At 51.7% G+C, this 11,986-nt stretch overlaps 3 non-coding genes across 3 annotated transcripts; all 3 read left to right on the forward strand.

The window, feature by feature from the left end:
- The first annotated feature begins 4,632 nt into the window (after positions 1 to 4,632).
- On the forward strand, positions 4,633 to 4,714 carry TRNAL-AAG (transfer RNA leucine (anticodon AAG)). The gene has a single exon. It is a non-coding gene; the product is annotated as a tRNA-Leu (tRNA).
- Positions 4,715 to 6,090: 1,376 nt separating this feature from the next.
- Positions 6,091 to 6,172, forward strand: TRNAL-AAG (transfer RNA leucine (anticodon AAG)). The gene has a single exon. It is a non-coding gene; the product is annotated as a tRNA-Leu (tRNA).
- Positions 6,173 to 11,904: 5,732 nt separating this feature from the next.
- TRNAL-AAG (transfer RNA leucine (anticodon AAG)) lies at positions 11,905 to 11,986 on the forward strand. The gene has a single exon. It is a non-coding gene; the product is annotated as a tRNA-Leu (tRNA).

An 11,986-nucleotide genomic window follows, 5' to 3' on the forward strand; every position in this document is an offset into this window, starting at 1 on the left:
GAAACCCCTGGGCTGCATGCTAAGCCCCTTTTCGGCTTCACTTTCCGAAACCTGCCCCAGCTTGCGATTCGTTTTTTTCTCACTTCTTGCCCCCATCTCCCACCTTGTCTCATGGTCTCCCCTCCTCTGCGCACCTGACAGTTTGCCTGCCCTTCCACTGCCTGTCTCCAGACTTTCCAAGGAGAAAAGGCAAAGCACTAAAGCGGGCCGGGCAACGGGTCAAGTTCCGCTTTCGGCGGCTAGCAGGAAGGTAGCGTGGCGGAGCGGTCTAAGGCGCTGGATTAAGGCTCCAGTCTCTTCGGAGGCGTGGGTTCAAATCCCACCGCTGCCACTTTTCCTGGCCTTGCATTTTAAAGAAGAACGTAACGTTGACCTCTTCCTTCATTAGTGCCACCTCTGTCGCAATGAGCAAGCGGATGGTATGCCACACCCTGCAGGAAAAAGGTTTCGCTTCTGACGTCTTGCTTTTCTGGACATCCAGTCTCAAGTTTCCCATCTGGAACGGCGCTCCCTGCTGCTTTGTGAAGGCTTGCTGCAAGAGCCTTCGAAACCCAGGAGCTCTTGCGTTGAGCTGTGACGTGTCCTGGGAAGACCTCCCGTTGCAGCGGAATGAGCCCCACTTCCAGGGCGTGCTGGTAGCAAATTTCCCACAGCCCACAGGGAGCAAACGATCCCAGGTGTGATGTATCACCAGGAGAGGCTGAGATGAGAGTAAGGGTTCACGCGTGTGCCCGGACCAAGGTTAATGATGGGATTAGAGCTAGGGTTAGATGCAGGGAAAGAGTGAGAGTTATAATTAGGGATAAAGCTAACAGGTGATCATTACTCGTCATGTAACATGATACAAAGGGTCAGAAGAGGAACTGATTCAGGGTTACAATTTGGACTTCGCAGACAACAGGAGCACTAAATGGTGCTGAGGGGGACTCAATAAAGCGGACCGGCCGCCTAATGTAAGCAATTGTGCACAAATATTGTACGATGACTAGCGTTGCCGGTGCTTTTTTCTGAAAGAGTCAGTTCCTGGCACCCATTCCCTACTTGACTCAACCTAATCTTCAAGAATATTTGTCAAGAACTAAAAAAAATCCAGAAAAGGTTTAACCTCCCCGCCCGGTCTCCCGCGTGACAGGCGGGGATACTGACCACTATACTAACGAGGAGACGTGAGGGCATGAAATGAACAGCTGCTGATGTCTGCACAGCATCCAGCGACCACCTAGATGGCCTAGGGGGTCTCATTTTCCCCCGTCAAACGGCTAGCCCGATCTAAGGCTAATTTATTTCTTTTTATCGGCACCAGGCTTAAAACTCAGTTTAAGGTGATCGTTCCGGGCTATGTTTGACTCCAGAGTTGAACCTGTCATCCCGCCTTTCCTCAGCAAATCAAGCTACCCATCTCAAGTCTCATGAGCTGAGGACGGCAAAGTCCCTGTGGGCTTAGGACAGTCAAAGAAACCCCTGGGCTGCATGCTAAGCCCCTTTTCGGCTTCACTTTCCGAAACCTGCCCCAGCTTGCGATTCGTTTTTTTCTCACTTCTTGCCCCCATCTCCCACCTTGCCTCATGGTCTCCCCTCCTCTGCGCACCTGACAGTTTGTCTGCCCTTCCACTACCTGTCTCCAGACTTTCCAAGGAGAAAAGGCAAAGCACTAAAGCGGGCCGGGCAACGGGTCAAGTTCCGCTTTCGGCGGCTAGCAGGAAGGTAGCGTGGCCAAGCGGTCTAAGGCGCTGGATTAAGGCTCCAGTCTCTTCGGAGGCGTGGGTTCAAATCCCACCGCTGCCACTTTTCCTGGCCTTGCATTTTAAAGAAGAACGTAACGTTGACCTCTTCCTTCATTAGTGCCACCTCTGTCGCAATGAGCAAGCGGATGGTATGCCACACCCTGCAGGAAAAAGGTTTCGCTTCTGACGTCTTGCTTTTCTGGACATCCAGTCTCAAGTTTCCCATCTGGAACGGCGCTCCCTGCTGCTTTGTGAAGGCTTGCTGCAAGAGCCTTCGAAACCCAGGAGCTCTTGCGTTGAGCTGTGACACGTCCTGGGAAGACCTCCCGTTGCAGCGGAATGAGCCCCACTTCCAGGGCGTGCTGGTAGCAAATTTCCCACAGCCCACAGGGAGCAAACGATCCCAGGTGTGATGTATCACCAGGAGTGGCTGAGATGAGAGTAAGGGTTCACGCGTGTGCCCGGACCAAGGTTAATGATGGGATTAGAGCTAGGGTTAGATGCAGGGAAAGAGTGAGAGTTATAATTAGGGATAAAGCTAACAGGTGATCATTACTCGTCATGTAACATGATACAAAGGGTCAGAAGAGGAACTGATTCAGGGTTACAATTTGGACTTCGCAGACAACAGGAGCACTAAATGGTGCTGAGGGGGACTCAATAAAGCGGACCGGCCGCCTAATGTAAGCAATTGTGCACAAATATTGTACGATGACTAGCGTTGCCGGTGCTTTTTTCTTAAAGAGTCAGTTCCTGGCACCCATTCCCTACTTGACTCAACCTAATCTTCAAGAATATTTGTCAAGAACTAAAAAAAATCCAGAAAAGGTTTAACCTCCCCGTCGGAACCCCGGTCTCCCGCGTGACAGGCGGGGATACTGACCACTATACTAACGAGGAGACGTGAGGGCACGAAATGAACAGCTGCTGATGTCTGCACAGCATCCAGCGACCACCTAGATGGCCTAGGGGGTCTCATTTTCCCCCGTCAAACGGCTTGCCCGATCTAAGGCTAATTTCTTTCTTTTTATCGGCACCAGGCTTAAAACTCAGTTTAAGGTGATCGTTCCGGGCTATGTTTGACTCCAGAGTTGAACCTGTCATCCCGCCTTTCCTCAGCAAATCAAGCTACCCATCTCAAGTCTCATGAGCTGAGGACGGCAAAGTCCCTGTGGGCGTAGGACAGTCAAAGAAACCCCTGGGCTGCATGCTAAGCCCCTTTTCGGCTTCACTTTCCGAAACCTGCCCCAGCTTGCGATTCGTTTTTTTCTCACTTCTTGCCCCCATCTCCCACCTTGCCTCATGGTCTCACCTCCTCTGCGCACCTGACAGTTTGCCTGCCCTTCCACTGCCTGTCTCCAGACTTTCCAAGGAGAAAAGGCAAAGCACTAAAGCGGGCCGGGCAACGGGTCAAGTTCCGCTTTCGGCGGCTAGCAGGAAGGTAGCGTGGCCGAGCGGTCTAAGGCGCTGGATTAAGGCTCCAGTCTCTTCGGAGGCGTGGGTTCAAATCCCACTGCTGCCACTTTTCCTGGCCTTGCATTTTAAAGAAGAACGTAACGTTGACCTCTTCCTTCATTAGTGCCACCTCTGTCGCAATGAGCAAGCGGATGGTATGCCACACCCTGCAGGAAAAAGGTTTCGCTTCTGACGTCTTGCTTTTCTGGACATCCAGCCTCAAGTTTCCCATCTGGAACGGCGCTCCCTGCTGCTTTGTGAAGGCTTGCTGCAAGAGCCTTCGAAACCCAGGAGCTCTTGCGTTGAGCTGTGACGCGTCCTGGGAAGACCTCCCGTTGCAGCGGAATGAGCCCCACTTCCAGGGCGTGCTGGTAGCAAATTTCCCACAGCCCACAGGGAGCAAACGATCCCAGGTGTGATGTATCACCAGGAGAGGCTGAGATGAGAGTAAGGGTTCACGCGTGTGCCCGGACCAAGGTTAATGATGGGATTAGAGCTAGGGTTAGATGCAGGGAAAGAGTGAGAGTTATAATTAGGGATAAAGCTAACAGGTGATCATTACTCGTCATGTAACATGATACAAAGGGTCACAAGAGGAACTGATTCAGGGTTACAATTTGGACTTCGCAGACAACAGGAGCACTAAATGGTGCTGAGGGGGACTCAATAAAGCGGACCGGCCGCCTAATGTAAGCAATTGTGCACAAATATTGTACGATGACTAGCGTTGCCGGTGCTTTTTTCTTAAAGAGTCAGTTCCTGGCACCCATTCCCTACTTGACTCAACCTAATCTTCAAGAATATTTGTCAAGAACTAAAAAAAATCCAGAAAAGGTTTAACCTCCCCGTCGTGGAATTGAACCCCGGTCTCCCGCGTGACAGGCGGGGATACTGACCACTATATTAACAAGGAGACGTGGGGGCACTAAATGAACAGCTGCTGATGTCTGCACAGCATCCAGCGACCACCTAGATGGCCTAGGGGGTCTCATTTTCCCCCGTCAAACGGCTTGCCCGATCTAAGGCTAATTTCTTTCTTTTTATCGGCACCAGGCTTAAAACTCAGTTTAAGGTGATCGTTCCGGGCTATGTTTGACTCCAGAGTTGAACCTGTCATCCCGCCTTTCCTCAGCAAATCAAGCTACCCATCTCAAGTCTCATGAGCTGAGGACGGCAAAGTCCCTGTGGGCTTAGGACAGTCAAAGAAACCCCTGGGCTGCATGCTAAGCCCCTTTTCGGCTTCACTTTCCGAAACCTGCCCCAGCTTGCGATTCGTTTTTTTCTCACTTCTTGCCCCCATCTCCCACCTTGCCTCATGGTCTCCCCTCCTCTGCGCACCTGACAGTTTGCCTGCCCTTTAATTGCCTGTCTCCAGACTTTCCAAGGAGAAAAGGCAAAGCACTAAAGCGGGCCGGGCAACGGGTCAAGTTCCGCTTTCGGCGGCTAGCAGGAAGGTAGCGTGGCCGAGCGGTCTAAGGCGCTGGATTAAGGCTCCAGTCTCTTCGGAGGCGTGGGTTCAAATCCCACCGCTGCCACTTTTCCTGGCCTTGCATTTTAAAGAAGAACGTAACGTTGACCTCTTCCTTCATTAGTGCCACCTCTGTCGCAATGAGCAAGCGGATGGTATGCCACACCCTGCAGGAAAAAGGTTTCGCTTCTGACGTCTTGCTTTTCTGGACATCCAGTCTCAAGTTTCCCATCTGGAACGGCGCTCCCTGCTGCTTTGTGAAGGCTTGCTGCAAGAGCCTTCGAAACCCAGGAGCTCTTGCGTTGAGCTGTGACGCGTCCTGGGAAGACCTCCCGTTGCAGCGGAATGAGCCCCACTTCCAGGGCGTGCTGGTAGCAAATTTCCCACAGCCCACAGGGAGCAAACGATCCCAGGTGTGATGTATCACCAGGAGAGGCTGAGATGAGAGTAAGGGTTCACGCGTGTGCCCGGACCAAGGTTAATGATGGGATTAGAGCTAGGGTTAGATGCAGGGAAAGAGTGAGAGTTATAATTAGGGATAAAGCTAACAGGTGATCATTACTCGTCATGTAACATGATACAAAGGGTCAGAAGAGGAACTGATTCAGGGTTACAATTTGGACTTCGCAGACATCAGGAGCACTAAATGGTGCTGAGGGGGACTCAATAAAGCGGACCGGCCGCCTAATGTAAGCAATTGTGCACAAATATTGTACGATGACTAGCGTTGCCGGTGCTTTTTTCTTAAAGAGTCAGTTCCTGGCACCCATTCCCTACTTGACTCAACCTAATCTTCAAGAATATTTGTCAAGAACTAAAAAAAATCCAGAAAAGGTTTAACCTCCCCGTCGCCCCGGTCTCCCGCGTGACAGGCGGGGATACTGACCACTATACTAACGAGGAGATGTGAGGGCACGAAATGAACAGCTGCTGATGTCTGCACAGCATCCAGCGACCACCTAGATGGCCTAGGGGGTCTCATTTTCCCCCGTCAAACGGCTTGCCCGATCTAAGGCTAATTTCTTTCTTTTTATCGGCACCAGGCTTAAAACTCAGTTTAAGGTGATCGTTCCGGGCTATGTTTGACTCCAGAGTTGAACCTGTCATCCCGCCTTTCCTCAGCAAATCAAGCTACCCATCTCAAGTCTCATGAGCTGAGGACGGCAAAGTCCCTGTGGGCTTAGGACAGTCAAAGAAACCCCTGGGCTGCATGCTAAGCCCCTTTTCGGCTTCACTTTCCGAAACCTGCCCCAGCTTGCGATTCGTTTTTTTCTCACTTCTTGCCCCCATCTCCCACCTTGCCTCATGGTCTCCCCTCCTCTGCGCACCTGACAGTTTGCCTGCCCTTCCACTGCCTGTCTCCAGACTTTCCAAGGAGAAAAGGCAAAGCACTAAAGCGGGCCGGGCAACGGGTCAAGTTCCGCTTTCGGCGGCTAGCAGGAAGGTAGCGTGGCCGAGCGGTCTAAGGCGCTGGATTAAGGCTCCAGTCTCTTCGGAGGCGTGGGTTCAAATCCCACCGCTGCCACTTTTCCTGGCCTTGCATTTTAAAGAAGAACGTAACGTTGACCTCTTCCTTCATTAGTGCCACCTCTGTCGCAATGAGCAAGCGGATGGTATGCCACACCCTGCAGGAAAAAGGTTTCGCTTCTGACGTCTTGCTTTTCTGGACATCCAGTCTCAAGTTTCCCATCTTGAACGGCGCTCCCTGCTGCTTTGTGAAGGCTTGCTGCAAGAGCCTTCGAAACCCAGGAGCTCTTGCGTTGAGCTGTGACGCGTCCTGGGAAGACCTCCCGTTGCAGCGGAATGAGCCCCACTTCCAGGGCGTGCTGGTAGCAAATTTCCCACAGCCCACAGGGAGCAAACGATCCCAGGTGTGATGTATCACCAGGAGAGGCTGAGATGAGAGTAAGGGTTCACGCGTGTGCCCGGACCAAGGTTAATGATGGGATTAGAGCTAGGGTTAGATGCAGGGAAAGAGTGAGAGTTATAATTAGGGATAAAGCTAACAGGTGATCATTACTCGTCATGTAACATGATACAAAGGGTCACAAGAGGAACTGATTCAGGGTTACAATTTGGACTTCGCAGACAACAGGAGCACTAAATGGTGCTGAGGGGGACTCAATAAAGCGGACCGGCCGCCTAATGTAAGCAATTGTGCACAAATATTGTACGATGACTAGCGTTGCCGGTGCTTTTTTCTGAAAGAGTCAGTTCCTGGCACCCATTCCCTACTTGACTCAACCTAATCTTCAAGAATATTTGTCAAGAACTAAAAAAAATCCAGAAAAGGTTTACCCTCGGTCTCCCGCGTGACAGGCGGGGATACTGACCACTATACTAACGAGGAGACGTGAGGGCATGAAATGAACAGCTGCTGATGTCTGCACAGCATCCAGCGACCACCTAGATGGCCTAGGGGGTCTCATTTTCCCCCGTCAAACGGCTTGCCCGATCTAAGGCTAATTTCTTTCTTTTTATCGGCACCAGGCTTAAAACTCAGTTTAAGGTGATCGTTCCGGGCTATGTTTGACTCCAGAGTTGAACCTGTCATCCCGCCTTTCCTCAGCAAATCAAGCTACCCATCTCAAGTCTCATGAGCTGAGGACGGCAAAGTCCCTGTGGGCTTAGGACAGTCAAAGAAACCCCTGGGCTGCATGCTAAGCCCCTTTTCGGCTTCACTTTCCGAAACCTGCCCCAGCTTGCGATTCGTTTTTTTCTCACTTCTTGCCCCCATCTCCCACCTTGCCTCATGGTCTCCCCTCCTCTGCGCACCTGACAGTTTGCCTGCCCTTCCACTGCCTGTCTCCAGACTTTCCAAGGAGAAAAGGCAAAGCACTAAAGCGGGCCGGGCAACGGGTCAAGTTCCGCTTTCGGCGGCTAGCAGGAAGGTAGCGTGGCGGAGCGGTCTAAGGCGCTGGATTAAGGCTCCAGTCTCTTCGGAGGCGTGGGTTCAAATCCCACCGCTGCCACTTTTCCTGGCCTTGCATTTTAAAGAAGAACGTAACGTTGACCTCTTCCTTCATTAGTGCCACCTCTGTCGCAATGAGCAAGCGGATGGTATGCCACACCCTGCAGGAAAAAGGTTTCGCTTCTGACGTCTTGCTTTTCTGGACATCCAGTCTCAAGTTTCCCATCTGGAACTGCGCTCCCTGCTGCTTTGTGAAGGCTTGCTGCAAGAGCCTTCGAAACCCAGGAGCTCTTGCGTTGAGCTGTGACGTGTCCTGGGAAGACCTCCCGTTGCAGCGGAATGAGCCCCACTTCCAGGGCGTGCTGGTAGCAAATTTCCCACAGCCCACAGGGAGCAAACGATCCCAGGTGTGATGTATCACCAGGAGAGGCTGAGATGAGAGTAAGGGTTCACGCGTGTGCCCGGACCAAGGTTAATGATGGGATTAGAGCTAGGGTTAGATGCAGGGAAAGAGTGAGAGTTATAATTAGGGATAAAGCTAACAGGTGATCATTACTCGTCATGTAACATGATACAAAGGGTCAGAAGAGGAACTGATTCAGGGTTACAATTTGGACTTCGCAGACAACAGGAGCACTAAATGGTGCTGAGGGGGACTCAATAAAGCGGACCGGCCGCCTAATGTAAGCAATTGTGCACAAATATTGTACGATGACTAGCGTTGCCGGTGCTTTTTTCTGAAAGAGTCAGTTCCTGGCACCCATTCCCTACTTGACTCAACCTAATCTTCAAGAATATTTGTCAAGAACTAAAAAAAATCCAGAAAAGGTTTAACCTCCCCGCCCGGTCTCCCGCGTGACAGGCGGGGATACTGACCACTATACTAACGAGGAGACGTGAGGGCATGAAATGAACAGCTGCTGATGTCTGCACAGCATCCAGCGACCACCTAGATGGCCTAGGGGGTCTCATTTTCCCCCGTCAAACGGCTAGCCCGATCTAAGGCTAATTTCTTTCTTTTTATCGGCACCAGGCTTAAAACTCAGTTTAAGGTGATCGTTCCGGGCTATGTTTGACTCCAGAGTTGAACCTGTCATCCCGCCTTTCCTCAGCAAATCAAGCTACCCATCTCAAGTCTCATGAGCTGAGGACGGCAAAGTCCCTGTGGGCTTAGGACAGTCAAAGAAACCCCTGGGCTGCATGCTAAGCCCCTTTTCGGCTTCACTTTCCGAAACCTGCCCCAGCTTGCGATTCGTTTTTTTCTCACTTCTTGCCCCCATCTCCCACCTTGCCTCATGGTCTCCCCTCCTCTGCGCACCTGACAGTTTGTCTGCCCTTCCACTACCTGTCTCCAGACTTTCCAAGGAGAAAAGGCAAAGCACTAAAGCGGGCCGGGCAACGGGTCAAGTTCCGCTTTCGGCGGCTAGCAGGAAGGTAGCGTGGCCAAGCGGTCTAAGGCGCTGGATTAAGGCTCCAGTCTCTTCGGAGGCGTGGGTTCAAATCCCACCGCTGCCACTTTTCCTGGCCTTGCATTTTAAAGAAGAACGTAACGTTGACCTCTTCCTTCATTAGTGCCACCTCTGTCGCAATGAGCAAGCGGATGGTATGCCACACCCTGCAGGAAAAAGGTTTCGCTTCTGACGTCTTGCTTTTCTGGACATCCAGTCTCAAGTTTCCCATCTGGAACGGCGCTCCCTGCTGCTTTGTGAAGGCTTGCTGCAAGAGCCTTCGAAACCCAGGAGCTCTTGCGTTGAGCTGTGACACGTCCTGGGAAGACCTCCCGTTGCAGCGGAATGAGCCCCACTTCCAGGGCGTGCTGGTAGCAAATTTCCCACAGCCCACAGGGAGCAAACGATCCCAGGTGTGATGTATCACCAGGAGTGGCTGAGATGAGAGTAAGGGTTCACGCGTGTGCCCGGACCAAGGTTAATGATGGGATTAGAGCTAGGGTTAGATGCAGGGAAAGAGTGAGAGTTATAATTAGGGATAAAGCTAACAGGTGATCATTACTCGTCATGTAACATGATACAAAGGGTCAGAAGAGGAACTGATTCAGGGTTACAATTTGGACTTCGCAGACAACAGGAGCACTAAATGGTGCTGAGGGGGACTCAATAAAGCGGACCGGCCGCCTAATGTAAGCAATTGTGCACAAATATTGTACGATGACTAGCGTTGCCGGTGCTTTTTTCTTAAAGAGTCAGTTCCTGGCACCCATTCCCTACTTGACTCAACCTAATCTTCAAGAATATTTGTCAAGAACTAAAAAAAATCCAGAAAAGGTTTAACCTCCCCGTCGGAACCCCGGTCTCCCGCGTGACAGGCGGGGATACTGACCACTATACTAACGAGGAGACGTGAGGGCACGAAATGAACAGCTGCTGATGTCTGCACAGCATCCAGCGACCACCTAGATGGCCTAGGGGGTCTCATTTTCCCCCGTCAAACGGCTTGCCCGATCTAAGGCTAATTTCTTTCTTTTTATCGGCACCAGGCTTAAAACTCAGTTTAAGGTGATCGTTCCGGGCTATGTTTGACTCCAGAGTTGAACCTGTCATCCCGCCTTTCCTCAGCAAATCAAGCTACCCATCTCAAGTCTCATGAGCTGAGGACGGCAAAGTCCCTGTGGGCGTAGGACAGTCAAAGAAACCCCTGGGCTGCATGCTAAGCCCCTTTTCGGCTTCACTTTCCGAAACCTGCCCCAGCTTGCGATTCGTTTTTTTCTCACTTCTTGCCCCCATCTCCCACCTTGCCTCATGGTCTCCCCTCCTCTGCGCACCTGACAGTTTGCCTGCCCTTCCACTGCCTGTCTCCAGACTTTCCAAGGAGAAAAGGCAAAGCACTAAAGCGGGCCGGGCAACGGGTCAAGTTCCGCTTTCGGCGGCTAGCAGGAAGGTAGCGTGGCCGAGCGGTCTAAGGCGCTGGATTAAGGCTCCAGTCTCTTCGGAGGCGTGGGTTCAAATCCCACTGCTGCCACTTTTCCTGGCCTTGCATTTTAAAGAAGAACGTAACGTTGACCTCTTCCTTCATTAGTGCCACCTCTGTCGCAATGAGCAAGCGGATGGAATGCCACACCCTGCAGGAAAAAGGTTTCGCTTCTGACGTCTTGCTTTTCTGGACATCCAGCCTCAAGTTTCCCATCTGGAACGGCGCTCCCTGCTGCTTTGTGAAGGCTTGCTGCAAGAGCCTTCGAAACCCAGGAGCTCTTGCGTTGAGCTGTGACGCGTCCTGGGAAGACCTCCCGTTGCAGCGGAATGAGCCCCACTTCCAGGGCGTGCTGGTAGCAAATTTCCCACAGCCCACAGGGAGCAAACGATCCCAGGTGTGATGTATCACCAGGAGAGGCTGAGATGAGAGTAAGGGTTCACGCGTGTGCCCGGACAAAGGTTAATGATGGGATTAGAGCTAGGGTTAGATGCAGGGAAAGAGTGAGAGTTATAATTAGGGATAAAGCTAACAGGTGATCATTACTCGTCATGTAACATGATACAAAGGGTCAGAAGAGGAACTGATTCAGGGTTACAATTTGGACTTCGCAGACAACAGGAGCACTAAATGGTGCTGAGGGGGACTCAATAAAGCGGACCGGCCGCCTAATGTAAGCAATTGTGCACAAATATTGTACGATGACTAGCGTTGCCGGTGCTTTTTTCTTAAAGAGTCAGTTCCTGGCACCCATTCCCTACTTGACTCAACCTAATCTTCAAGAATATTTGTCAAGAACTAAAAAAAATCCAGAAAAGGTTTAACCTCCCCCCGGTCTCCCGCGTGACAGGCGGGGATACTGACCACTATACTAACAAGGAGACGTGAGGGCACGAAATGAACAGCTGCTGATGTCTGCACAGCATCCAGCGACCACCTAGATGGCCTAGGGGGTCTCATTTTCCCCCGTCAAACGGCTTGCCCGATCTAAGGCTAATTTCTTTCTTTTTATCGGCACCAGGCTTAAAACTCAGTTTAAGGTGATCGTTCCGGGCTATGTTTGACTCCAGAGTTGAACCTGTCATCCCGCCTTTCCTCAGCAAATCAAGCTACCCATCTCAAGTCTCATGAGCTGAGGACGGCAAAGTCCCTGTGGGTTTAGGACAGTCAAAGAAACCCCTGGGCTGCATGCTAAGCCCCTTTTCGGCTTCACTTTCCGAAACCTGCCCCAGCTTGCGATTCGTTTTTTTCTCACTTCTTGCCCCCATCTCCCACCTTGCCTCATGGTCTCCCCTCCTCTGCGCACCTGACAGTTTGCCTGCCCTTTAATTGCCTGTCTCCAGACTTTCCAAGGAGAAAAGGCAAAGCACTAAAGCGGGCCGGGCAACGGGTCAAGTTCCGCTTTCGGCGGCTAGCAGGAAGGTAGCGTGGCCGAGCGGTCTAAGGCGCTGGATTAAGGCTCCAGTCTCTTCGGAGGCGTGGGTTCAAATCCCACCGCTGCCA

Source organism: Ambystoma mexicanum, unplaced genomic scaffold (genome assembly GCF_040938575.1).
Source record: "Ambystoma mexicanum isolate Mex_15411 unplaced genomic scaffold, UKY_AmexF1_1 Mex_scaf89, whole genome shotgun sequence".
NCBI lineage: Eukaryota > Metazoa > Chordata > Amphibia > Caudata > Ambystomatidae > Ambystoma > Ambystoma mexicanum.